We start from the raw sequence: 26542 nt of genomic DNA on the forward strand, positions 1-26542 counted from the left end.
TCCCGACCCCCATAGCTAGTTTTCCTGGTTCATCCAGCTAAGGGATAGGACTTTCCCCTAGTTTAATAACCTCCCTTCTCCCTGTTAGCTCCGACCCTTAAAACCCTGCTGATCAGCCTAGAGTTTTTTGTTTTATGACTTGCATGTCATCCATAGCAGTACACATCCCCCGCAGTTACACAGCGGGGGACCTCGGCGCATGCCAGTGTGCGTGTAAGTATTTGCACGCATATCTCTTGGCCAGGCCCAACATGCCCGTGCCCCGCCCCTTTATCAAAATGTTTTACTTGTGCACACAGCGGGAGATATGCACATCCTCAGGCGCCGTTTAAAATCTGCTCGGCACGCACCGGCTTGACTTGTGCACCTATCTCCCGGTTTTGACATGTGCTGGGCTTTTAAAATTCACCTATATTATCCTTCTCTCTCAATATATCCTCTCCTTGGAAGCAGTATATTTATTTATTTATTTATTTATTTATTTAAAATAATTTATATACCGGAGGTTCCTGTATAATATACATATCACCCCGGTTCACAAAGAACAGTAACTATCACTACAAATAGCGGTTTACATATACCTAGTAAAGGGACTATAGGCTCCTTTACAATGCTACAGTAATGTAGATATTTTGGTAAAGGGCAAAAGAACCAACAATTACATGGAAAAAGCCATTCATCTAACCAACACTTAATAATCTAATGTGAAAGCCCACCATGTATTCAGGTTTAAGGAGTAAATAATGTTAGGATTCTCTCAAAATGAGTCTGCATTATTGCACCTGGCCAGGAATAATTCTAATTTTTTACAAAGCTGGAAAATATTCTGAGAGAGTCCTGTTGTGAAGATCAACCTGAGAATAATTAGTTGTCCTCATTTCATTTTCAAGAAACTGCCTGTGTCACAGAGAAGGGGAAGCAAGCAGAATACAAGACAAGGGAACAAATATTGCCTGCTGAGAAATAATGTATATATTACAACCACAGCTGAACACTCAGTCTTTGCCTTCTATACTGAAATTGCGTGCCATAATTTCACTCGACGCACAGTCAAGCTGTGGAATCCAATGCCAGAAGAGATGTGGCCAAGGCGACTAGCATAGCAGGCTTTAAAAAAGATTTTGTCAAATTCCTGAAGGAAAAGTCCATAAAATTTTATCAACCAGGTAAACTAGGGAAAGCTATTGATAGCCCCCCCGAGAGTGAGTAACAAGAAGGAAAACTACTTTTGGGGATCTGCTAGGTACATGTGACCTGGACAGCCTATTGTTATGGTTTCGAGGTGTTTGAGTGGATTCTTGGGTACTGCAGAGATGGCCACTCCCACGGGGAGGAGCCCTGTGAGGAACCGCAGTACTAGGCTAGACTCTATACACATAGAGAGAATTCGTTTTTATTATACAGCTTGGTGGTACTGCCCAGGGGTGGCAGCAGTGAGGTAACCTAGTAGAGTAGTCCAGGGGTCCTCGGCAGAGGAGACCCGTCCCATACTCCAATGATGGTAGGCTGCGCTGGGTAGAAGAGAGAGTACTGGATGTAGACTCGCAGCGCTGAAGCTGGAGGTGAGACAAGCTGACAAGGTTAGTTTACTCACTGAATAGATAGCTGTATTTGATGAAGATCCTGGCAGGCAGAAGTAGTTGGTTTGCAGGCACCAAGGCAGGGAGAGCAGGCCCTCGAGGAGCGAGTACCTGGTATCCCAGATAGGCACCTGAAAGAAAGCATAGGGCCCCCGAGGAGCAGGTACCCAGGTTAGAGGTGAATGGCCCCAGAGGGCAGAGAGAACTTGAAGCGGCAGAGTAGCTTAGACTGGAGACTAATCCAATCCTTGCTAACTCAGTTTGTTAGCAAACGAAGGGCAGGCTAAATACCCGGATGGTGTGACGTCACTCGGAGGGGCCGCCCCCGAGGTTCCCGCCATGACGTGGATAAAGACGTGGGTGGCGTGCACACCCTAGGAGACCCACAGGAGAAACATGGTGAACACCGTCGCTATAGCCGTTCCGGGGACGCCGGAAAGAGCGGCATAATGAAGCGGCAGCAGCCATCTTCCCAAGGCTTGTGGAGAGAGAAGGAAGAAAGGTGAGGCACAGAGGTCGAAGCCTGAGACCGACGGATGCAACACCTATGTTGGAGACAGAAGGTTGCACTTGATGGACCTTGGTCTAACCAGCATGGCATTTCTTTTGTTTTTTTTTAATTGTGTGAGTGAGTATGAGAGTCTGTGTGACCACAAGGTAAAGAGTAACTGCGTAATGAGGGAGTGAATAAATAACTGACAGGCCGATACAGTACAGTGTGCTCTGACAGAGCGCACTGTTAGCCTCGTCTTGGACGCGCGTTTTCCCTTATCCCTTATTCAGTAAGGGAGGGAAAACACGCGTCCAACCCGCGGCACCTAATAGCGCCCTCAACATGGAAATGCATGTTGATGGCCCTATTAGGTATTCCTCATGATACAGAAAGTAAAATGTGCAGCCAAGCCGCACATTTTACTTTCAGAAATTAGCGCCGACCCAAAGGTCGGCGCTAATTTCTGCCGGCACCGGGAAAGTGCACAGAAAAGCAGTAAAAACTGCTTTTCTGTGCACCCTCCGACTTAATATCTTAGTGATATTAAGTCGGAGGACCCGAAGAGTAAAAAAAGTAAAAATAAATAAATAAATAAATTTGAATTCGGCCGAAAACTGGACGCTCAATTTTGCCGGCGTCCGGTTTCCGAGCCCGTAGCTGTCAGCGGGCTCGAGAACCAACGCCAGCAAAATTGAGCGTCGGCTGTCAAACCCGCTGACAGCTGCCGCTCCTGTCACAAAGGAGGTGCTAGGGACGCGCTAGTGTCCCTAGCACCTCCTTTTCCCCGTTTCTACCGCGCCACCTAATTTGCATACAGCATCGCATGCGCCGGGAGAGTGGGCGTTCGTCCGCTCTCCCGCGGACTTTACTGTACCGGCCTGTGAATGATGAGCAAAGAAGTAATCGGGAAGTAAAAATGCACAGAGGGTGAGCCACTAGGAGTATGCAGACCAATTTTTTTTTGTTTGTTTGTTTCATTTTGGGGGGAGAGTTATGGGGTTTTTTTGTTTTTGTTCTGTTTCATTTTTTTTTTTTTTTCACTTTTACATTTTTGTGTAAACAATTTGCAAGTAACACAAACAAAATACAAACAGTATTTGCAAATTGAACACACAAAAACAGAAAAATGAATGTCTCTTTTTTTTTTTTATTTCATTCTGAAACACCATGTTATGAAACAGCCTGTTACTATTGTGTTTTTCATGTCATTTCAAAATGAATGAACATACTTATGAGCACAAGTGAGGAAGTGTGAATATGCAGCTAACAAGTAGTGAATGAGCAAACAATACATAGTTGAATAACTAGGCAATGAATTATCAAGCAAATAGTAAGCAAGTAGCTAAAAAGTAAGTAATTTGAGTCTTCAGTAAGTAATTGCGCAGCAGGTGAGCAGTGAGGGAGTAACTAAGGAGTAACCTCTACTGCACGGTAATTACTACCTTTAACAGAATGCATAGGGATAACCTGCACGGAACAGCAGTTGTTACCATATGCCGCTTGCTGGGCAGACCGGGTGCACCATGTGATGTTAATCTGCCGTCATTGCTGTGTTACTATTTTATGTAAGTAAGAAAATCTTCAGTAAGTAACTGACCAACAGGTGAGTAGTGAGGGAGTAACTAAGCAGTCAGTAAATAAGCAATGTATAAGTAGGAGAGCAGTGAATGAGTAATGAGTGAATGAGCAATTGAGCAGTGGCAACAGGAGGTGTAGAGTCAGCACCTGAGAGTGCAGGGTGTAGTGGGTTGCATAGTGTAAAATCTGGCAGTTTGGGAGTGGGTTTCTTTTCCTATTCTGAGGCCATGACAGCTTGAAATCTGCTACGAGTAGTAAACTGTGAGTAAGGGAGATTTAAGTAAACAGGAAGCGAGTACTGCAAGATTGTAGTCAGGACTTATGGCCTGGAATATAAAGGCATTTTTCCCCATTTTGTGCCTTCTGGAAAAATATATTTATAATCCAGGCCCTGAGTGAGCCAGTCGGCGAGTAACTATCCTCAATGAAAAATGTTTATCATGCAGGTGCATGTGCTTCAGTGACTAAAAGTGAAGGTTGTGCATGGAAATTCTGCGATGGTTTCAAGTTACCGTGACGCCTTTTTTTTTTTTTTTTTGTAACCGGTAAAAATAGCTTGTCACTGCTACTGCATCTTAAAGTAATACCAGATTATGGGGCTGTACATCCGATCCACTCCATCATTAGAAATATGTATGCAGGAAGGCAACAGCCCAAGCCTGTGTTAAGACTGAAAAAGTGAGAGAGATGAATTTCTACATGTCAGTGCCGCTCAGCTTTGACCTTGGAACAAATTCCCTTAGAGAGAGAGAGAGAGAGTGTGTGTGTGTGTGTGTGTGTGTGTGTGTGTGTGTGTGCCTCCATCTCCCTGATTAGAACTAGGAAATATAAATTGGCAGAGTTGTGCAGGCTATATACCATCAGGTTTACTTCAAAAGGGGAACCACCTCTACCTAAGGGTCTTAAATAGGAATGCCAGGCCTGGAATAGCAGCAGGTGCTCCGTCTCAGAACTAAGGTGCATTGGTAAACTCAGCACAGCCCTGCTTTTAACATAATGGACTCTCAGTAAGGTTTCCAATGCCATACAACCTCAAAAGAGAATTGCAGAGTTTAGCATGCAGAAATGCTGAAGGGGCTTTAACTAGTGTATCCATCATCCCTCCTCTCTTTCTGAAGGCAGGAGTTTGGACGACACCTGTGGTGAAGGCTTGGCAGCAGAAATTCCCTTTTAATGGGCTTCTCCCTTTAATTCTGTGGGCACTGCAGGGGAGGATTATACAGATTCCACTCAGAGTGTTTTATCTCCTTAGGCACCTTGGGTCTCCTTACCAGGTGACAGCATTAAGCAAGTGACAGCTCTCTGATTCCACTCTGCTCACATGTTCCTAAGCAACCAACATGGCATCGTGGAATCTACTGATATGGCAATTCATCAGCCCCTGGGGAAAGAAACCTAGCCACTTGGCAAGATGTAAATAAATATTGCCTTATTCTTTAGAAAAAGCAGATTTCACTGTCCAGGGATCTCATTTCCTGCAATTTCAGGAAAGAAAAAAAATGTTCCATGGTGAAGCTCAAATGAATGAGCACAGTGGCCTAGAGCATTTACATGGAAATGTAAGGATCGGGCAAATGTTCCATGGCGCTTTTCCCATGAGTTTTTCCTTGCATGATGATTTTTTTTTTTTTCTGTTAAATACTTTCCCTTCTAGAAAGTGCAGGAAATTCAAGATGTCCACTGCAAACATTCACATTTTGAGGGTAATTTTATAACAACCCACACCCTTCTACGTTTTTAAAAAGACAAAAGTTACACCAGTTTTCAAAGCGAAATTATGTACATAAATTTGCTTTGAAAAGTATCCAAAACCATGTACAAACTCACCTGCACAGTTAAACCTGCTCCTTGCAGCATGTGACTCGTGCACGTTAATTTGCACGCACACTTTTTAACATCAAAAGTATGCAGGTAAATCCCAACTCCACCTCAACTCTGCCCCTCTCCCCCAGGAATGCCTGTTTTTTAATGCAAAAATCGAGTTGGGCACTTACGTTACTGCGCACAACCCCCGCACAATTTCATAACAAACCATTTACGTGCCTAAACACACTTTTTTTTAATGCATATAAACAGCTTTGATAATTACTCCCTTTTAGTTCATGAGGAATCCTTTTTATATTATGAAAAATTATTTGTAGATTTGGAGAGTCCGAAATCCCAAAGAAGAAGGTGTGGCATTCAAGTTAGATTGCTCGCACACAAAGTCCAAAAATGGAATCCAACTTTATTGATGGTTGAAAAAGCTCAAAAAACTTTGCAAACATGAAGGAGATGGGAGTCCCCCCAACACAGACCATGTTTCACATCTGCTGCATTGGAAGGGACAAATATCTAAAGATAAATAGACAGATAAAAGGACAAATCAATATAGGCCAAGCAATACCAAACAGAATTAATTACAAGATAACAAAATCCCTGGTTGAAACATACATAGAAGTAAGATATTAGCGCAATTTAAAAATGAAACCAACACAATATGCGCACCAAAATTGCAGGCAACATAAACATGTAAAACTTACCAACCCCTTTGCAGAGATATACATACCATCTATACAGGTAAAACAAACCAGCCAGAGGGGTCTTAAATAGCCTCTTTGAAACAAACGGCACCAAAAAGAGGACTACGTGACACTGAGCTGTCATTCAAAAAAGGATGTACAAAACATGGATTACTGCAAAGGTAAAAAATAATTTAAAAACATATTTTCTGATCTATGTGTGTAAAAAAAAAAAAAAAAAAAGAATAATTATTCGCATAGCGAATAATTTTCAACAATCATGAAGACTCATAATAGTGCCTATAATATTGATTTGTCCTATATCTATTTATTTTTAGAAATTTGTCCCTCTCGACGCAGCCAGTGTGAAACATGTTCTGTGTCAGGGACTCCCATTTCTTTACATTTTGCAAACTTTTGGGCTTTTCAAGCCGTCAATAAAAGTTGGATTCTATTTTTGGACAATCTAGAAGTTGCATGCCACACCTTCTTTGTGGGACTTAGTTTAATTTGTCTGCTGTGGGCTCCCATCCCTGTGACTGAGTCCACCATGACAGTTTGCACTCCTTGATACATGCAGCAAAAACTGTCTCGTCATACATTTTAATTTTGTTTTCTGAATTGGAAAATTCCTTATATCTAAATGTGAAAATGTTCCCCTGTTTTTGGAAGGGAAAGAACAATTTTCTGACATCAATTACTTCCACACAATTATGTTTGGCATTTCATATATATTAGAAAGTGACTGCAGATAAAAAGCATCATAAGCCCTATCTAATCTTCTCAAGTTTAGTTCCTGTTTCAATGCTGTGGACCGCAGTGGCTTTCCCTTCACTTCTTCAAAACCAGGGGGATCCTCTGTGCTTGCCCTGGGCTTTCTTGAATTCTGTTACCTTTTACCTTGTAGCCGTTCAATGCATCCACCACTCCCTCCTGTGATGTTTCCGCGATGTACATTAATGAAAAGGAACTACGCTATACATGAAATAAATATGCAGGTCTATCCAAAAGCAGACTGATCAATGATATTCCCCCCAAAATAAAATGCTTTATAAGAATATAGATGGGAACATGCCATTCCTGCCTCAGCTGCAAAGGCAGTTTCAGTGCTTCAAAGTCATCCATTACGTTGAGTCGCAAAGGTCACATCCATTGATCCGTTGCTAAATTGTCTCTCTCTTTCATTTATGGCTTTCAGGTGTCTAGGGTTCAGTTTTCTTTATACTCTTTGCATTACCTGAAGAGAGAGAGAGAGAGTGCGTGCATGTGCACATTTGACTTGGATGGGTTACAGTCTGCACTGTATGATTACTGTTCATGCTGCTTCAGTTTTCATTTTCCCTCAGCCTTCCTCAGTCACTAGAAGTTGGAACCCGAGAGACCGGGGTGCTCCATTATTGTGACAGGATGCCCCCTCATCTCACCAAACTGACAAGTGGCAATTGTCCTAATAAAATGGGAAATCAACTGCTCTTCACTGCCAAGAGACTTCTATTTACCAAACTGCCAGGAAAAGGTGGCTGTATAGCAGTCTTCAAATATGCAAAGAAGACTTCAGCCATGATGGCAACTGGCTGTTCTTCATCTCCACCAGGAAAAGAACAGGAAGTAATAGCCTTAAAATTGAGTAGAAGAGACATGGGATAGCAATTAGATTATGCTTAAAGAATCCTTCCTAACAATAGAACAAGTTTCCATGGCATGTGGTGGAATCTCTGCCACTGAAGGATTTTAAGTGCAGTCAGAAAAATGTTTGTTTGGGGCAATACAGGTGCAGGGGATGGACTTGCATGGCTCTAAGTCCCTTCCAGTCCTTTGTTCTAGGTTAGTTATATATATAGCAACCTTCAGGGAACAGAAGTAACTGAATACATTTCAGTGGCATCGTTCAGTATTATCCTAGTATACTTTGGTCCAATATTTAGGACAGTTTGAAGTAACACTGCCCGAGGGTGATACCTCTTACTCCTCTTTCTCCCAATCTTCAATAGATTCTCATGTGGTCCAACTCCTCTCTCCTTGTCTCTTTCTTCCTCTCTCAGAATGACTGCAAGTCATCCTCTCCTTGGATTCTGGTGATCTCAGGTTCCTCTTGTTGGAAGGGAACCTCTTCCGTTAGATAGAAGAGTAAAATTAGATAAGCTTAACTGAGTCCAAACGTGTTTGGCACTCCAAAACTAAGTAAGTTAAAGGTGACATGAGAGGGTGGAAAGAAACTCTCATCCAAAACAAAAGTCTCCATGGAGCTTAAAGTTGACTTAGAAAACTGAGAGCACAGCTTGACATGATGCCTCCTTGAAAGCAAAAAAGATCCATGAGACTAAAATGGCAATCTCTCTGTAAAACACGGAGGACAGTTCCATTGCTAGCTACCCCATGGGGGAGCTGAAAACCCAATTCAACTACCAGTCTGTCCACCCCCAAACCAAATGGTACATTCTTTATCCAATATCATAGGGGGACTATCAGGATCCCTACATTAAGTTCATGAACCAGAGGTAGTCAGGCAATTTAAAAGGCTTTACAAAAGGTAAAGAAACTTCTTTTTGATTTTGCTGCTAGTGCAGTGTTCTTTTACTGCATCCTAAATCCAGAATTAATTTATAAGTGCCAGATCAACGTGCACTACATCTATTGTTTTTCTCCTTGGTGCATCAGACAGAGAAAAGCAATGCACCCTTTGTGAAACATTCTCCTACCACTGAAAAAGGAAACAGCTTAACTTCCCTCACCTAGATTGGCTCTTCGATATTTTAGATTCTTGGCATTAAATTAAAAGTGAAGGAACATGACATGAATGTCATTAGGAGAATACATCTGATCTCATTTTTTTTTTTTTTTTTTTTTTAGAGTTACTGGATTAGAAGGATGCATCAAAGCGCGTTGTGCAGAATTAATTCTGATACCAGTTCTAGTTGTTGTCAGCAGGCTTACAGATTATACTTTTTATTATCCTTATAGATCTTAACAAGCTGCTTAGTCAATCAGTGAACAATGTTTTTTTTTCTCTTCGAAATAATGCTTTTGAATGTCCGGACTCTAAATCTTTTCTGCTCTCACTGTATAAAACACACACAGCAATGCTTTTTATTAGTCACTACTACTTAAGTGTTTACTATGGTCCACTAAAAATCTAATTCATCAAGGCCTTTTCCAATAGGACATATGTAATCCACAATTCCTTGTTATAGAAAAAAAAAATTCTGGAGTTGCCTTCTTGCTGGGAGAGGGAGAGGAGAATTAATCTCCAAGGCCCTCAGGCGAATTGAATAGTCCTTTAACCACGTCAGCTCACTTGCACGATCAAGACAACTGGCCACAGAATATGTGTGGTTCCCCCCCCCCCCCCCCCCCCCACACAAACAAGTTCCCTTTCTGCCTGACGAAAAGCAGCAAGGAGAAATATGTACAAGGGAACGTTCGCTTTACATTCTTCTAGTCCTAATTTAGAAGGACATATTTCAAAATTTAGGAAAGTCACTTTAAAAAGAAAGTCATTAATTTCCTTCAACAAGACTTCCATGTCTTTAGCGACTCAATCGGTTGTTTCTACAAGCGTGAAATCATCCCCCACCCCACTGGAATACTATGCGGTTTGGCTGGCCTTCCCAAGCCAAGTCTGTATCCCAAGTATTAGAGAACAGTTATTCGTCCGGAGCTGGGTAAAACTTTGATCTTGATGCAGTTTGCTCCAAAGACAGTTCACTTCTCACAGCAAGAGATTTCCTGTTCCAATGAAACTGCATAGCTCCCCTCTTTCCTACAGACTTTAGGTCTGTCCCAGAACTGGGAACTAAGCTCTTCCTCTTTCTCACTGTAAAACTTGAGGATTGAGCTTTCCTGAACTAGGATAAGAACTATATTCACTCTTCTTTCTGAAAGAACAGTTGCTTCTCCTCTAAAGACTTTACTAAAGGTTTAGTATTTATTCTCATACCTGGGAACTTTTGATTTCCAGTCACCCTGAGATTTTTGTGGATTGGTATGTGTGTGGGGGTGGGGGAGCAGGGGTACTTTCTCCTTCCTCTCTCTCACACAAGTTCTTTCATGCGCTCACATACACATAGATGCTCTCATACATGCTCTCTCATACATACAAATGCTCTCACCCACACATCCACTCTCACACTTGCTCTTTCACACACAAAACACATGTCCTCTCATACATACATATTTTCTCAGGCCCACGCACACACAGGTGTTCTCTCATACATATACATACACTCACTTTCATCCACACATGATTATGATCTCATACACACATGCGCTCTCTCATACATACATATATACACATATAGATGCTCTCATTCACACAAACTCATGCTCTATCATATATACACCCACACATGCTGTCCTCAGACCAGGAGATCACAGTAGACTCATCACCATCAACTGTAAGTCCAGGCCAGAAACCTTTTTGTAATTTCCGCATTCGGACTGGTGTTTCCCCTCTGCTCAGCCACTGCTGCCATGATCTCCACTTCCTCTGTGGAAGCCTCATCCATGACCACATCCTAGTCCTGTGTCATTCCCAGCAGAAATATCATGCTGAAATCTGGCATCAGAGGGGCATCTCGCTCACTCAGGCTGAGGGAGACTTCGGCTTCTGGCGAGGCTGGAATAGCACCAGAAATGGACCTTTCAAGTGCAAGTACAGAAATGGGACACAAATGCTTGACCATCATGGACTGATGAAGCAGAAAGGGCTAAGAGGATTTTATGAGTCATAAAAGTCCAATAAACAAGGAAATAGAGGTAGTTCAACTCTGCTCAAGCAGCTCCTCAGCTATGCATTTCACTCAACAGCCATCTTTGATGCCCCCTGGCAACCACTTCTTTGACCTGTGTCCAGTCTGTCAGCTGCCCATAGCTCAAATATGAGATTCCAGACCAGAGCCCTCAGTCCTCAGCTGCCCATATCTCAGCCAGGGGTTCTGACACTGTGGTGCATGATAAACTTCAATTTTTAGGGGTGCTTTGGTGACTTTATATTAATCTAACAGATGTGTGTCATTCATTGAAGATGACAAACATGAAGCAGACCTAGATGGTCCTGTCACTCTAAAATGTCAAATGTGATATACTTTATATAGACAGAAAGTACCTGACAAGCCAGTTTGTGGCATCATGTGAAAAGATGGATAAAGTGACTAATATTTGCATGGTTTTGGAAGTTCTCTCTTCTCATTTATGGCTACTTCACCAAAGCATTTCTCCCATTCTTTGTTTCTGGGAAAGACCTTGATGAATCAGTCCCTTAGGTGGCCTGTGTACTAAAATTTCTCCCATAAAGACACAAAATAGGAAAAACAATTTTGTACATCAGGGTAATAAGACCACATATGGCCATAAACTCATTTGAATCTTTAAAATATTTAATTAAATCCTACTTAAGATTCCAATGGAAAGTACTAGAAAAGTCCCCTATTTTTCCACAAAGCTGGTACAACATAGGTGCACCAATATGGTGCTCACTACATAGCTGTGTCAATGTGCCTCTACTCTGTCCTGGTAGGAGAGACAGTCATTAACGTTCTACTCAAGTTTGATCCTTGGTGCTTTGCCAAGATGTCTTTGCTAATTAGTGCCAGCTATGGTCATGATTTAATGATGTGGCAAATCCTTTGGCTGAAATCATTAGTCAAGTCCCATTTTTAAACTATTAACAAGCAGACATTACTAAAATGTATTTGCAACTGTAGTATTGGTCAGATAACTGTCACTTCTCATGAAGAAAGTAAGGATCCATTGCCGAGCGCTCCTCCAGTCTGCAAGTGGCACTGTGTGCTCCTTGAACTGTCTAGTCCTCCTAGTTTTGTGTTCCTCGATTCCCTCTGGTGGTGATCTTATTTTTTGTATAGATTTGTACTTATACTGAGGCAGTCTCATCAGTCAATTGCCAGAACTTGGTCCTGCCTTCACTCCTGTTTCTAGAAGACTTCATTATCTTTAGCTTTTCCATTCAGAGCTCATGTTTGTTCTCCTTTGTGAGCTCCTGGATTTCTAGTTCGTTCCTGCTCCTTATTCAGTTTCAGGCCTCTCACTCCTTGTCCATATCGGGGGCTACCCCATTTTCCCATGACTCGCCAGCCACCAGCACCAGAGGGCTCAACCCAAAGAGAAGATGATTGGCCTAGGCGGAAATATATCTATCATCAGTGGCCTAGATTTAACTTTCCTGGGATTATGCTGCTCATTTCTGGGACAACTACAACTGTCTCAAAGAATCTTGGAATATATAAAGTCAACTTCTCGGTCTTCTCCTACTTGGCCATGCTGCTTTGTTATGTTATATTACATACTGCCTTCCTTAGACATAGTCCTTTAATAGACCTTTTCCATTCTCTTTGAAAGAGAAGAATGAGTTAGGTATTTAAAATCTTCCTGGTTTTCACTTTTAATTTCAAAAGGCCTAATGGTGCATTTCTCTTCACAGTCAACCAATTAAATATGTAATCAACACAATAGCTCGTTAAGTATTGTCTGCATGTGTAGGCATAAATACAACCCAATACATTTCCATGCTACATTAAACTAATGCTGAGTTCCATGCTGCACTAGCAGTTGTCAGTGGGTCACAGTGTCCTTTGAAAGATTCTGCTAATTCCTACTGCATTAACTAGGTCAGATTATTTGTTTGCAGCTTATCCCAGTGGGCAAAACAGTCCATGGAAGTTGAAATGAGGTAGATATGCAGGGTCAGGGTTTTTGCAATGTCTTAAACTGGGCACTCAGTATTTTAAAGCAGCAAATACCTTCTGCTCAACACCGCTACAGCCCTCAACTCTTGCTCTATTGCATTCAGCAGTATTGTTCATCTGTCTGTCAAAGGTCATAACATGTACACCTTGTGGACACCTAGAGAATGTAACTATATGGATAATAGCTGAAACCCTCCATGCAACTCTCTCTCCACCCCCTGCTTCATGTTCTTACAAATATCTCTTCCCTACACGACCATCAGCTGAGGGAGAGGTAGGGATTGTAAAGCTGAATAGCTGGTGTGGATGGGCAGACTAGATAGACCATATGGCCTATTTTTGCTGTTCTGTTTCTATGTATCTATGACTCAAATTGAATGAAGGGCAATCACAGAAGGCGTAATATCCAACCATCAAAGGATAAGCAACAGAATATGTGGAAGGATCAGATCATTAATGTCCATAAAATTCATAAAGCATTCATAACCACTTTATTTAAGAAGATTGAAAAGGTGTCAGAATAAAGCCCAAAAGCTTGACAAGCGTAGAGGGACTTTCTATGAATGCTTTATGAATTTTATGGACATTAATGATTTGATCCTTCCACATATTCTGTTGCTCTAATTGATTGAAGCCATTTGTACTGTACCTTACCTACCTTTCTACAAATAACCTGTTTAATCCCCCTAACGGCTTCCTTTCCCCTTGATGCCCCTTCTGGAGAAACTTTCCTGACAAAGACCTGTATGCAGATACCCTTTGGATCAAGGAATTATAATTGTGGAAAATTACAAACAAGTTTGTGTCAAAACCCACTCGTCAATCTGCTGGCTTTTCAAGTCACTATATCAGTTCCCCATCTGTTTCCGCATACAGTTTAAACTCTTTTTCCTGACCTACAAGAGCCTTCACTCTGCAACTCCTCCTTACCTCTCCTCTCTTATCTCTCTCTACGCCCCTCCTGGTAAACTCTGCTTATCAGGCAAGTCACTCCCTATGTTCTTCTCGTCTACCACCAACTCCCAACTCTGTGCTTTCTGCCTGGCTGCACCGAATGCTTCAAATGCGTCACGTTCCCTCTTGCCTTATTCAAATCCACTCTATAAAAAACTCACCATTTTGAGGCTGCTTTTAAATCTTAACCATTTATTAGCCCACTTGCAGTCTTACTAACTTTAACCATTTTCTTAATAGATGATTTTCCCAAAGTCTCTTTTGTCCTGTATGTTTTGTCTTCATTAGATACAGCACTGTGTACTTTAAGTACAGCTCAAGAAGTGAAAAGTAGTGATTGTAGGAGGTTCAGCACAGTCAAAGACCAACGCGTGACCACCCTTCACTACCGGAGTCTCAGAGCCATTCTATTATGTGCATATGGAGAGACACAAACTGTCGCACATTCAGCGGAGGGTCCCCCTCAAACTAAGAAGAGAATGAATAACTTTGAACTCCATCGACAGGGAGGCAATTCCTTGGTTTTGCAGGTTTGCATTAGCTAGATAAATAATTGTAATATACTGCAGGGCTTGAGAACTAAACAATCTTTCATCAAGTAAAATTTAAAAAAAATGTAAAAAAAAAAAAAGAGAGAGAAAAAGAAATAAGGAACCAGCTAAGCTAATAACCTAACCCCCCCCCCCCCCCCAAATTTACTGGGATCTGAGAAAGTACTGCGCAGCATTCTATAGCCTCTCTGTCCTTTTCAGCGTCTACTTTTTTTTTTTTTGTAATACATAACTGGCAACAGTGTCTTTCTTCCATTGATCAGTACTGCAGTGGGCAGGAGGCTTTGCTGCTTTGAGGATCAGCTTTTTCAGTGGTTATGTTCCCTCCCAGGTTCTGAACCCAGGCTTCCTAGGAATACCAGCATCAGCATAGCAACACGTTAGCTAAACACGTTATTAATTAATTCAACATAAATAGTTAAAAAACCTAGTTCTTCTACTCTCCTAAGAGTTAATTATGTAACCACCTGTCTCAAGTTGAATTAGTTGTCTCAATGTTTTTTTTTTCCTATTCTAAATTATTGTAAAGCCTGTTGCTATGTTACGTTACATTGTGAACTGGGGTGATGTTTTTTAACATGCCCCGGTATATAAAAAATCCTTAAATAAATAAATAAATAAATAAATAAATAAATATGGGGAAGGGTATACTTTCTATCACCAGTGAATTGGAAAAACTCCCAGAGCTTCCCGGTGACCTTGTTCATACACCCTTCCTAAAATATTCTGGTTCTGGTAATGGCAGAAAAACTTGTTTCAACAAGTTTTGGGGTAGATGTTTTGTGTGTTTTAAAAAAAAAAATGTGTGCTTTTTATTTTTATGATTTTATCTTGTTTGTCAATTACTTTTATTTTATTTGATGGGTTTTTATGTAACTTAAGTATGTTTTATTGTATTTGCCTCTTGTGTATAGGGCTATTGTAATCTGCATTGAATAAATATAGGTTTGGAAAGAGTGGCATGTAAGATATTTTAAATAAAAGAGGTACTAGGAGTACCACAAAGCAATTAAAAAAAACCAGACCTGCCTGAAAGTATTTTTCTGGTCAGTCCCTGAGTCATTTAGCAGCTCTGGGTTCCTGCAAGTGAGATGCTGGGGGAAGGGACGCATACACGACTGGAAACAATATATTGCCCAGGCAGGACTCCTGTCACATCATGGCCATCATTCACCAGGCATTAATTAGGCAAAACCAAAGTTTTTCCTGCTGTCTCCAGTCTGACTTTAGACTGAGAGGCTGTTGTCGCATAAAATACTTCTCTGAATAATTCAGTGCATTTGTCTTTACTGCATGGAATGGACAGAAAGTCCAATAATTTGTGATGTAATCACAATGGGGAAATGCTGGATCGATTGAAATATATTAATTCCCAGAATAAATTGCCACAAGCTCAACGTTATAGTGATCCATCACAGAAGTGTCTGTGCGTTTTAAAGAATTTGTTGGGTTTTTTTTCCCAGCCAATTGCTATTCATTCATTGTCATTTGTCACTCTGACATGACAAAGATTTTGATTTAGTTAGTTTAGGGTTTTCTGTGGATGGGGGAAGGTAGGTGAAATAACTGCTGATGAGAGGGACCAGACTCTCCTCTCTCTCAGCTGTAGAATAGGTATGTCACGGGGGGGGGGGGGGGGGGGGCAGGCAATGTGAATGTCCCTGTCCAGATCTGCTAATTTGGTTTTACATGTAGACTGAGAATAGTCCAGTTTCCTGTCCATGGTCCTTTTTTTTTTTTTTTTTTTCTCCCTAAGATTGACATTGAAAATATGCCAATTAGTGCCAATTACGGCAGTGGTTTTAATGATCCGGTCATTATCCCCTGGGAACTGGGATGGAGAGACCATCAACCCCACCTTTACACAAGTCACCAACCAATCGTCAAACGACATGAAGAAACCGCCCACCTGGACTGGAAATAAATTTAAATCTCAGCTTCATCTCCCAGGAATTATGGTCGATATTACAGGGGGAAAAAAATAAAAATGTTGCTAGTCTGCGTTAGCTGTGCATCCAGATGATTGCGCAAGCAGAGGAAGGAAGGACAGCAGTTCTGCTTGTGCCGCCCGTGGACCGTCTGCGCTACCATTAGGACTTGTGAAAATGAGATGCGCCAGGCTGAGAAGGGAAAGGCGCCGAGAAGCTGGGAGTTGGGTTCTTCGGAGAGGCTGCACTATGCCATCAACCACACAGCACACAAACACGCAGAATTATATAAATGAGGAGTTCACCTTAAGTTTAATAAAGTGTGAAGGAAGCTAAAGGCCAGGGAGTTGCAGTGCAACTTGTTACTTTCTCCATCCTCTGTATGTCAATTTTTAATTTTGAATGGAAGCCCTTTGGCGTTTTGTAAAAATAACAACAGGTTCCAGACCTGCCAGAGCCCCATGGAACCTTTGATAAAATGGGAATCTGAAAGAAGATTTGAGAATAGGACCCTAGAGAACAGATCAGGATGCCAAAGGTCCTTTTCTTCTTCCCCAGTCCTCTAAATAAATACAGATTTATTTAAATTTTTTTTCTTCACCTTTAAGTGTATGAATTTTAATAGGCCTTTTAGTCGTAATGGAAGAATTGGGTTTATTTGACATTTCATGAGACTACTTCGATTTCAGCTCTTATGTTTTATTTTTTGATTCATTTATGCTGTGCGCAAAAAGAGACTTTAAGAGAATTAGTCGCTTTACGAGTAAAGATATATTCTTCTAGCTCAGTTCCAACTGTATTAATTTCTATTACACTGATGCACATTTTCTCTTTTTACAACTGTATTGTCTTACTATGTCCATTGTACTTTGTTTATTCTTTAATAAAGAGTTTCACGTCAATAAAAATAAAAGTTTGTGAACTCAGAAAAATGATGAGGTGAGAGAGGAGGGAAAACAGATGAGGATCTGAGAGAATAAACATGAAAGAGTATCAAAAAGAAAAGGGGGATATGAGAGAGGCAGACTGAGGGAAGGAACGAGTGAAAATGAATGAATGAAGGCTTGGCTAAGTGAAGACGTGAGTGAAGTGAGATTTCTTCCTTAATTAGCCTTCCTCGGGGAAAACTTGGGGTGGGATACTGACATCTTGCACTATGCAGCTGGATCAATCACTGCAGGTCCACAAAACTTGTGGCACCCATTGCATTTTTTCAGCAGAGCTGAAATGGAAGAGAGCAATGTGGCGTTCCCTCAATGATTAGCCTTGCTCACCTGAGGGAGGCTATCCCTTGCTCCACCGGAGGAAGATTGCATTGATACATTCGCTTTGCTAGAGGTGCAGCGAAAGAGGCCCAAAGGTAAAAAGGGCAAGGATGGTAAGAAAGTTTATAGGAATATTTTCAGTTGGATAAGGGCATTCCTCAGGCTGGCCTGTGCTGTCGGTGAAAGTGAACTGACACAGTATGATGGCTTGCTTAGTTATGCTGATACCATACTGGGCACCTATAAAGGTCTATGGTCCTTGGTCCTGGCTGAATTGTAATGAAAAATTCAGGGAAAACAGACATTTGGCTCGGGGAAAGCAGGATATACAGCTGTGGAGTCAGGGAAATGAAGGGGCAGCCACAGGAAGGGCTCAGTCTTGTGCGGTCCTTTCAGCCCATGAGTGGGACAGAGGGCATGGGGGACACCACTGGCCAGCATAATGCCACAAAGACGGTGTGCTGGCAATATAACAGCTCCAGCTGCTCTTACCCAGACTGCAAGTTCGAACACATCTGTTCAAAGTGTGTGGCCAATTACCCCTCTTCCAGATGTTTTAAGAAAGGAGGGGATAAAAAGCAAGATGGCGATTTGGTGAGAAGACGCGGTGTATTGAAGCTCTTCTAATTTTCACTTGCCGGTTTCATTATGCCTCATACTAAGCGTAAAACTAGAATTCAGGAAGATACCACAGCCACCCCTACTTCTGACTGTTCACAACCTAAGATTATCAAATTCCTTACCCTCACTTCTGAATTGCCTCCGGAGGCCGGTTCCATTGTGGGGAGACCTGTGGAGCGAGCAGACTCATCGCTGAGCCCCGGAGCACCAACAGTTCCTCTTCTTCCCTGCCTGGATGTCAGCTGCAAGTGATGGGTGGGCGATTGCTTATACCTGTGCGGCTGATGTCTGGGGAGTTTCGTCTTACTTAGAGGGAGGGTTTTTTTTCCAGGATCCACAGATGAGGCAAGTCCTCTGGATAATAATCCTGATGTTTCTGGATACCACAGTGGATCCAGATTTCTACTCCTGCCAATAGCTCAGAGGAAATTGGAAGCAATTTTATATCTTCTGTTTCGGTTAATGAAGTTCAGATAAGAACTATCTTCCAAACAGTGTTAGAGAAACCGTAGAAGGTGATGGTAGACCCTGTTTGGCCAGCTTTGGTGGTCTTAGAAAAGTCAGTTTCCTTTCTTGTGGGTGTTGTTATTTCTGACATTAATAATCAAATGCAAATATCTGAAAGTGCTCTTTTTTTCCTCTCCTACTGAGAAATGAGAAAACCTGGATAAACGCATGGACTGCTTTACAAAATGTACAAGGGAACTTGGTACAAAGTGATATGATCAATGTAAAGAAGTTGGAAAACATAGGAAATCCCTTGCGTTACCTTAATCTGCATGTACTTGATTTCCCAGTATTGACATTAATGTCACTGGAGCTCTTTAAATAAATATCTGCTTGATGTTTTGAAATTTCCTCTTGAAGCTATGCCGCCTATATCCAAGGCCTATTTTCTCACTAACAGGTACATTTTAAAAGCATTGCTTGCATAAAAGCGGCCCTACACACACACACACACACACACACATACACACGGGCTGCGTGCGAGCAGTGTGAATTTTATGAAGCCGCGAAGTACGCACATTCATACCTGTGCGCGCATCAAGAACAAGGGGGTGAAAGTAGGTGCAGGGCATGGGCAAAGCCAAGAGTTCTGCACATAACTCCAGATTTTACAAAAGGTGACCATGGCACGCATCTGTGTGTTATCCAGGTAACTTTACTGCTGGTCCTGATGAGGAGCAAGACTGCTGAACCACCATATATACTTGGGAACGAGAGAGAGAGGAGACTATATCACTGTAAGAGAGAAACTTTCAGCTCAGGGTAGATTTGAATCATAAAAACCTTATCCAAACCCAGTTACACTAACTGCCATAACCACATCCTCTGGCAATGAATTCCAGAGCTTAACTATGCGATGAGTGAAAAAGAATTTTCTCCGATTTGTTTTAAATGAGCTACTTGCTAACTTCATGCAATGCCCTCTAGTCCTTCTATTGTCTGAGAGAGTAAATAACCGATTTACATTTACCTGTTCAAGTCCTTCATTTCCCTCCCCATGGCCAGGATGCAAGGGTCTCTAGCATGTAATACCCCACACCCCCCCAACCTAAGTTGAAAGTGCTCCTCTTACTCGCCAGTAAGGGTGGAAGCTATGGCACCTGGCTGCTCAGATACCCCAGAAAGCAGATTTTTCTACAGGGTTCAGGATCTCATATTAGGGACCCTGTCCACTAGGAATTCTGCTTCAGCATCCCAGTTTGCTAAGGTAGTGGAGCAGAAATTGGAGGAGGTCGTCAAGCTGGAGCAAATAGCCGGCCCCTTACCCAGCAGACCCTTCCAAGTTATGACGATCTCACCACTGACAGTCACCCCCCAAAAAGGAATCGGGCAAGTTCCGCTTGATTCACAATTTGTTCCATCCAGAGGGGTCTGTAAGGATCATGAGCGTATACTGCAGCCTGTGCGATGCGGCCTTCCCTCTCTCTTGCAGGGACTGGCACTGCTACAAACAATCACCACTTATTTCACCTTTCTAAACGACCCGATCAGCACAGGAATTCATACCAATTTGTCTCAGAAGAGAGCCTTTTATTGTAAGGCATAGGTTTCCAAAGTAATACTAACAGTACAGCAATCTCTGAAACTTATAATAAACCCTTAGCATAGAACACACTTCTGGTAATTAGCTTAGCAGATATGAATAAATAAGAAGAAATAATGCATCAGCTTGGCTACAACTTGCTCATACTTTTAAAATAGTTCTTGCTTGCTAGCCCAAAGATGATAAGCCAGGAATTAACCCCCTTCTCACCACTTTGAAGATCCCTGGTCTCTGGGCTGTGAGGGAAGCTGACAGTACCGAACGCGACCTGGGTTTCGCCCAGTTACTTTAGAAGACCCCCCCCCCCCTAGCAAGTGTGACTGGATACAATAGCAGGACTGGAGAGCTCCGACCTGGTCAATTGACCTATTTGCAGGGCAGGGAGCAATGTCTCGGACGTCGTCTTGCAGGTGAGTGGAATCTGAGGAGCCACCCCGAGCCCTTTTCTGAATGGATTTTAAAAGCCAGCATATATGCATATTTGGAGGCTTAATGCATACTAATTTAGTGACGAGTCCAATTCTGATTGGGTCCTTCTTCATGCAGACTTCCATAGGCAGGTGAGTGACAGAGAGCTAACTATTTCTTGTGACCGAGCTGACCAGGCTGACCTGTCTGATAAGACCCCCCTGTTTGTGCTTGGAGGTTCCCGCCTTCAGGCAGAACTGCTGACAGGGTTGGATCTGTTCTTACGCAGGCACACTCGGCCCGTAATGTCTTTCTGAGCCATGTTTTTGAAGGGCTCCGCATGTAACCACAGGCTTGCTTGTGCTCTCTGCTGCGCTTGATAAGACAATAACAGGAGTCTTATCAGTGGCCCATGTAAATGGTGCCTGCATGGCAATCAGATAATTCAGTCACAACTACAGCATTAGAAATTCAGCATTCCACTGGAGTCAAAGAGTAACGTTTTCTGCATTTATAGTATTAAAACTTGGGGTATTTATTCCTACAGGTCTCTTGATTTTCTGCGCCAGGTGGAGTGTACAGTTTAATATGGGTCATTCGATAGCGCTTGTTAATTGGTGTGGGCCTGAGATGCATTAATGGTGAAGGCTAACATTAAATCTGCTTTCAGGCGTCTCCCAGTTCACCAGGACTGCTTTCCACTGCTGGGTTTCCAATTCAGGGGTGAATTCTACTTCAACAAATATATGCCAATTGGGTGCTCTGTATCTTGCACTCTCTTTGAAATGTTCAGCTCCTTCATGCACTGGGTGACAACTCGTGTCACTGAAAGCAGGAATGTAGTGCATTACTCGGACGATTTTTTATTTGTTGGACTAGAGCCATCGCAGGCATATGCCAGGCTTTAGGTGGGTTTTAGGGCAGCCTCAGGAAAGAAATGATAGGACCAGCCAGAGTTCTGACCTTCCTCAGCATTGAGCTGGACTCTGTAGTAATGTCCTTTATGCTGCCCCCCCCCCCCCCCGATAAGCTGGAGAAGCTTAAGGTTCTGATTGCTGATACAAGGGCAGCGACCAAGGTGACACTAGGATAGATGCAGTCCCTCATAGGCCACTTGAAGTTTGCATGTCGGGTGATTCCCATGGGGCGGATATTCTTGCACAGGCTGGCTGGAGACGCAGCAGGTCTTCGCATCACCGGTTGAGGGTGATCTGGGCATTTGGGATTCATTCCTTACCCGTTAACAAAGGGCTGTCACTCTAGCAGGCCCCCGCCAGTCTCAAGCTGCAACCTTGAACTGAATTCAGATGCATCCAGGGTTAAAGGCATTGGTGTCTATTGCCAGGGGTGATGGTGTGTGCCCCCTTGGCCGGAGGAGTGGATCCAGAGTGAAGCCACAAAGGGGATCATCTTTCTTGAGCTCTCACCCATCACAGTTGCCACTACAATCTGGGGAGACAAACTCAGGGAGAAAAGGGTTATTTTCTGGTCCAACAACATGGGGTTTGTAGAGGTCATTAACAGGTAGTCAGTCAGGTGTTAGCGGGTGGCAGATCTTATGCAGAAGTTTATGTTGAGGTGCTTGCAGCTCAACTTAACATTTTGGGCAAGGCATGTTTCCTGCTTTCCAGAACGGTATAGCTGACTCACTCTCATACTTCAAGTGGTCTGTTTTCAGGAACTAGCACCCCATGTGGACAAGGAGGGAGCAGCGTTACTAGCACAGCAAAGTACTCAAGTGCTTCATGAAAGCTATAGCCTCAGCAACCTGGACCGCATGTGATCGAGGCTTCCGGAAGTTGGAGCACTTCATGCAGCAGAAGGGGCTGCCACCAGGCCCTGTGATAGAGAGCCACAAGGGCAACTATATAATGAATGCAAGGAGAGGCAGGATTTTCCAGGCAGGTGGTTTCCTCCCATTTAGCAGGTTTTATTCTTTCTTTTCCAAAGTTCTGGCATGGGGTGACCCCTGGCAGAGTTTCCTTGTAAAGAACTCATGGCAGGATGGACGCACGAAGTTGGACCAATGTCGAAGCAAAGGCTCCCTGAAATGCACATTATACTGTTGGAGCTCTGGAGGGTTTTGCCCGCATCCCCATTTGAGACAGCAGCTTTTACATTAGTCTTTTCTTGGTGCCTTTCAAGTGGGCGAGCTTGTGGCCAACTCGAAGCAGGAGGGAGGATCTGGTGGGTCTCCTGTTGGGTAACATCAGCATACAAGGAGACAGGTTGTTTCAGAGGGTTCACAGATCCAAGGTGGACAAGGCTGGAAGAGGGTCGCAGTTAGCTCTGCACGCAGTTAAACACCTTGACGTCTGTCCTGTGAGAAATGCAGAGGATTACCTTGCTCTGTGTCCGCAAGGGGGTAAGTACTGGCTGGTCCATATGGATCTTTCCCCCTTGACCAGGTTCCAATTCACATCCATATTCAAGTGAGGCAATTGTAGCGACCGGCAGGGATGGTAATACCTTTGGCATGCACTCCTTTAGTATTTATGCAGCCACCAGTGCAACTCCGTGGGGTTTGCAGTATCCTAGATAAAAAAAAAAATGAACTATTGGCAACTCTAGATAGTTGATTACTCATTCGTTAAGTGGGCTGAGAAGCAGGCAGCAGCAGCAGCAGCCAGGGAGGCATCTGGACATAGCAGCAAAAGGAGTTCAAATCACCTGAATGGGTATGAGCGGAATGACATGGGGTAACTGATTCCTGTCATGAGACAGTGGGCAGAACTTGGCCAGGCTGGATCTCATTATCCTTCATGTTGGCAGTAATGACTTGGGCCACCTTTCACGTATCCATTCAATCTGGAGGGTTCAAAGTGACTTTGAAACTTGCAGTCAATTTTCCCGGGCACAAAACTTCTTTGGTCAGACATTATTCCCAGACTGTGATGGAGCTCCAAAAAAACTTTGGAACAGGGGGGCCTGAAAAAGGTGAACAAACAAATAAGCACATTGGTGGAGGGCCACGGCAGGGGGGGCAGATAAGGCATGAGCAGCTGACAACCGATTGCCTTGATTTATTCCAGAAGGTCTTGGTCCATCTATAGCCAGCGGCAATGCCATCTTGAACTGTAATTGGCAAGAAGCTATTGAGAAATCATTTGGATTGTTTTAAGCTTTGGACGAGTCGGAGGCAAGTCATCTGGGTGGCCACTGCCTGAATCATAAGGCTTCGATGTCTCCATGACAGGTCACTACGTCTTAGGGGGCTCAGCTGGTCCATAGCGGACCCAGGTAGCAACAGTGATGACTTGGGATTGGCTCGGGTACCACTTGATTTTGGATATTATTGCTGTAACTTAAAGTTGTAGCCATGTTTTTCCACTTAAATTGGTATTGGCTTGTTGTTCCTTGTATGTCTGGGGTGGCTGGCAGGGACAGGGAGGGGAGCGTCCCGCTGCCTGTATTATGTAAGAAGAAATGTCTCTTTCTAGCTCCTAAATCTCATCTTTCTCTGCACGGATTCCCTGCTGGCCGGCTCTTGTCTGAAAAAGCTTCTCTCCCCCTAATCCTGAGCTGTAGACAACTGTGGAATGATCATGATTTATTGCCATGCTAATTTGATGATTTGTCTTCCCTGTCTTAAGGACACAAGAAAATGATGAATTTCCCTGGCAGTGTGGATCCAGGCTCCACCAGAGCCTGCTGAAGACACGCAGCGTGGTCCTCCTGCCCGGAGGTAATCGCAGGCCCACCCTGGCCTTGCATCTCAGAGCCCCTTTTGCAACTGGTTCTCTCGCACAGATTGCGGTTAATCAGTCAACCCCCCCTCCTGACCCTACCCCCACCACGGCCCCTCCTCATCTCAGGGCCTGCAGCTGGGCTCTTCCACGTTCATTTGAACGGGGGTGTGCCATGGGTCTAAACACGGTGTGGCAAACTGAACGCCATTCATTAACCTGATAGGAGCACGCAGGAGGTTAATAAGTCCGAGGCGCCTCCGATCAGGTATCGGGAAGGAGCCCTTTTCCAGCCCCCTGGAACCTGCGCATCTGAATGAAAAATGCGAGCCAAACAAGAGCTCTGGGGCAGAAGCCAGCAATGGTGCTCCTCGGCGGGGAGAAGCTGGCCCAGACCCAAGGAAACACTTGCAGTCTGATAAATAGTTGCCAGTTCTTTTTTTTTTTTTCACAGCAGGATAAAAAAGCAGCATATCTGCAACCCTGATTTATCAAAACCGCTTTCTCTCGCTTTCAGTCTCTCTCGCTGCTGGCCTACAAAATAGCTGTTTGTTTTATGTTGTATAAACTCTACATTCATTTGCAGGTCCCTTCTGGAGATAAACCTTTATATTGTGTCCTTCTCTCTCTGTGTCTCTGTTTCTGGGTATGGGTCTTTTTTTTTTTTTCTCTCTCCCTCTCTCTCTCTGTATTTCGCTCACCACAATTCCCCCCCCCTCCCCCGCCAGCCACACATGCTCATGGAAACATCTGTCTCAGATTCTAAATCATAATCCCTTTTTGCCAGTTTCCAAAGAATTGAACTGAAATCTGCCCCAGGTGCCTCCAACAGCTGCTGAATGAAACACAAAATATTCTACAAGAGCCTCAAGTGTGCTTTTGGACTCCATAGTACACATGCACACCAGTAACTTCTGGTGTTTGTGATCACTCCCCTCACTAGACGGGGTCTCTTTCCATCTGTTAAACTTGGGATGTCACGGTCACAGATCACTATATTACAGGTCTCCTCTCTGCAAAATCCCAAAAGAACAAGCATGTTCTGGGCAGACGTTAATGAGGAAACCCTCTGAGACTGCACAGCTTTCCGAAAGACATATGAAGTCTCTTACAACAGGGGTTCTCGGGACCCACTCCGCTAGTCAAGTTTTCAGGATATCCATAATGAATATGCATGAGAGAGATTTGCATGCACTAAATCAAAATGTCACCCCCAACGACTCCAAGAAGTAGGTAAAAAAAAATTAACAAAAATCAGCTGAATAGAGCAAAAAAGATGACCAAGGATCGAAGCTGGAAAGTTATGAGCACAAATGCCCGTAGTCTGGACAATAAAATCAGATTTGGATATTGTTACTGTTACAGAGACATGGTCCACAGAGATTCATGATTGGAATACGGCCATCCCTGGCTATAACTTGTTTAGGAAGGACAGAGAGTACAGAAATGGTGGCGGAGTAGCTCTTTATGTCAAAAACAATAGCCAAGCAACTGAAATGCAAGGAACATGGGGTAGGGAAGAAGTATTATGGGCTGTCCTTACATTGGTGTGGTTTCTACAGGCCTCCGACTCAAACAGAAGAACTGGACAGAGATCTGGTTGAAGACATCCAAAAGAGGGAAAGAAGAGAGAAGTATTGCCAGTTAGAGATTTTAAACTGCCGGATGTAGACTGGTGCATCCCATCTGCAGAATCTACAAGAAGTAGAGAGATAGCGAATACTTTTCAAGGGAATCTGCTCAAACAAATGGTAATGAAACCCATGAGGGAGGATGTGATACTTGACCTAGTGCTCTCAAATGGGAATAATGTCTCAAATGTCTGAGTAGGTGCCCACTTGAGTTCCAGTGACCATCAGACGGTATGGTTTCATATCATAAACAGGATACAGCGAAGACACACAAAGACCCAAGTTTTGAATTTCACAAATACAGACTTTGTCAAAATGGGAATGTTCCTAATTCAGGAGATTAAATATTTGAACCAAAAATTTTGTAGATCTTTTGAAATGTTAAGGAATAGCTCAGGGTAATGAGCTTTATAAATTTAATTTCACCAGATTTATACCCAAATATTTAACTTAAATTAAAAATTATTTCATTGTACTAAACTCATAATCCTTAATTGACAGATTTGGTATCATAGTTTTATAATAATTAAGTTACTTTAAACCACCAGGATTTCCCCAAAATCTTTCAAACTTTGTAAAAGGTTCAATAAAAGAT

The sequence above is a fragment of the Rhinatrema bivittatum genome, chromosome 18, assembly GCF_901001135.1.
Source record: "Rhinatrema bivittatum chromosome 18, aRhiBiv1.1, whole genome shotgun sequence".
NCBI classification, from domain to species: Eukaryota; Metazoa; Chordata; class Amphibia; order Gymnophiona; family Rhinatrematidae; genus Rhinatrema; species Rhinatrema bivittatum.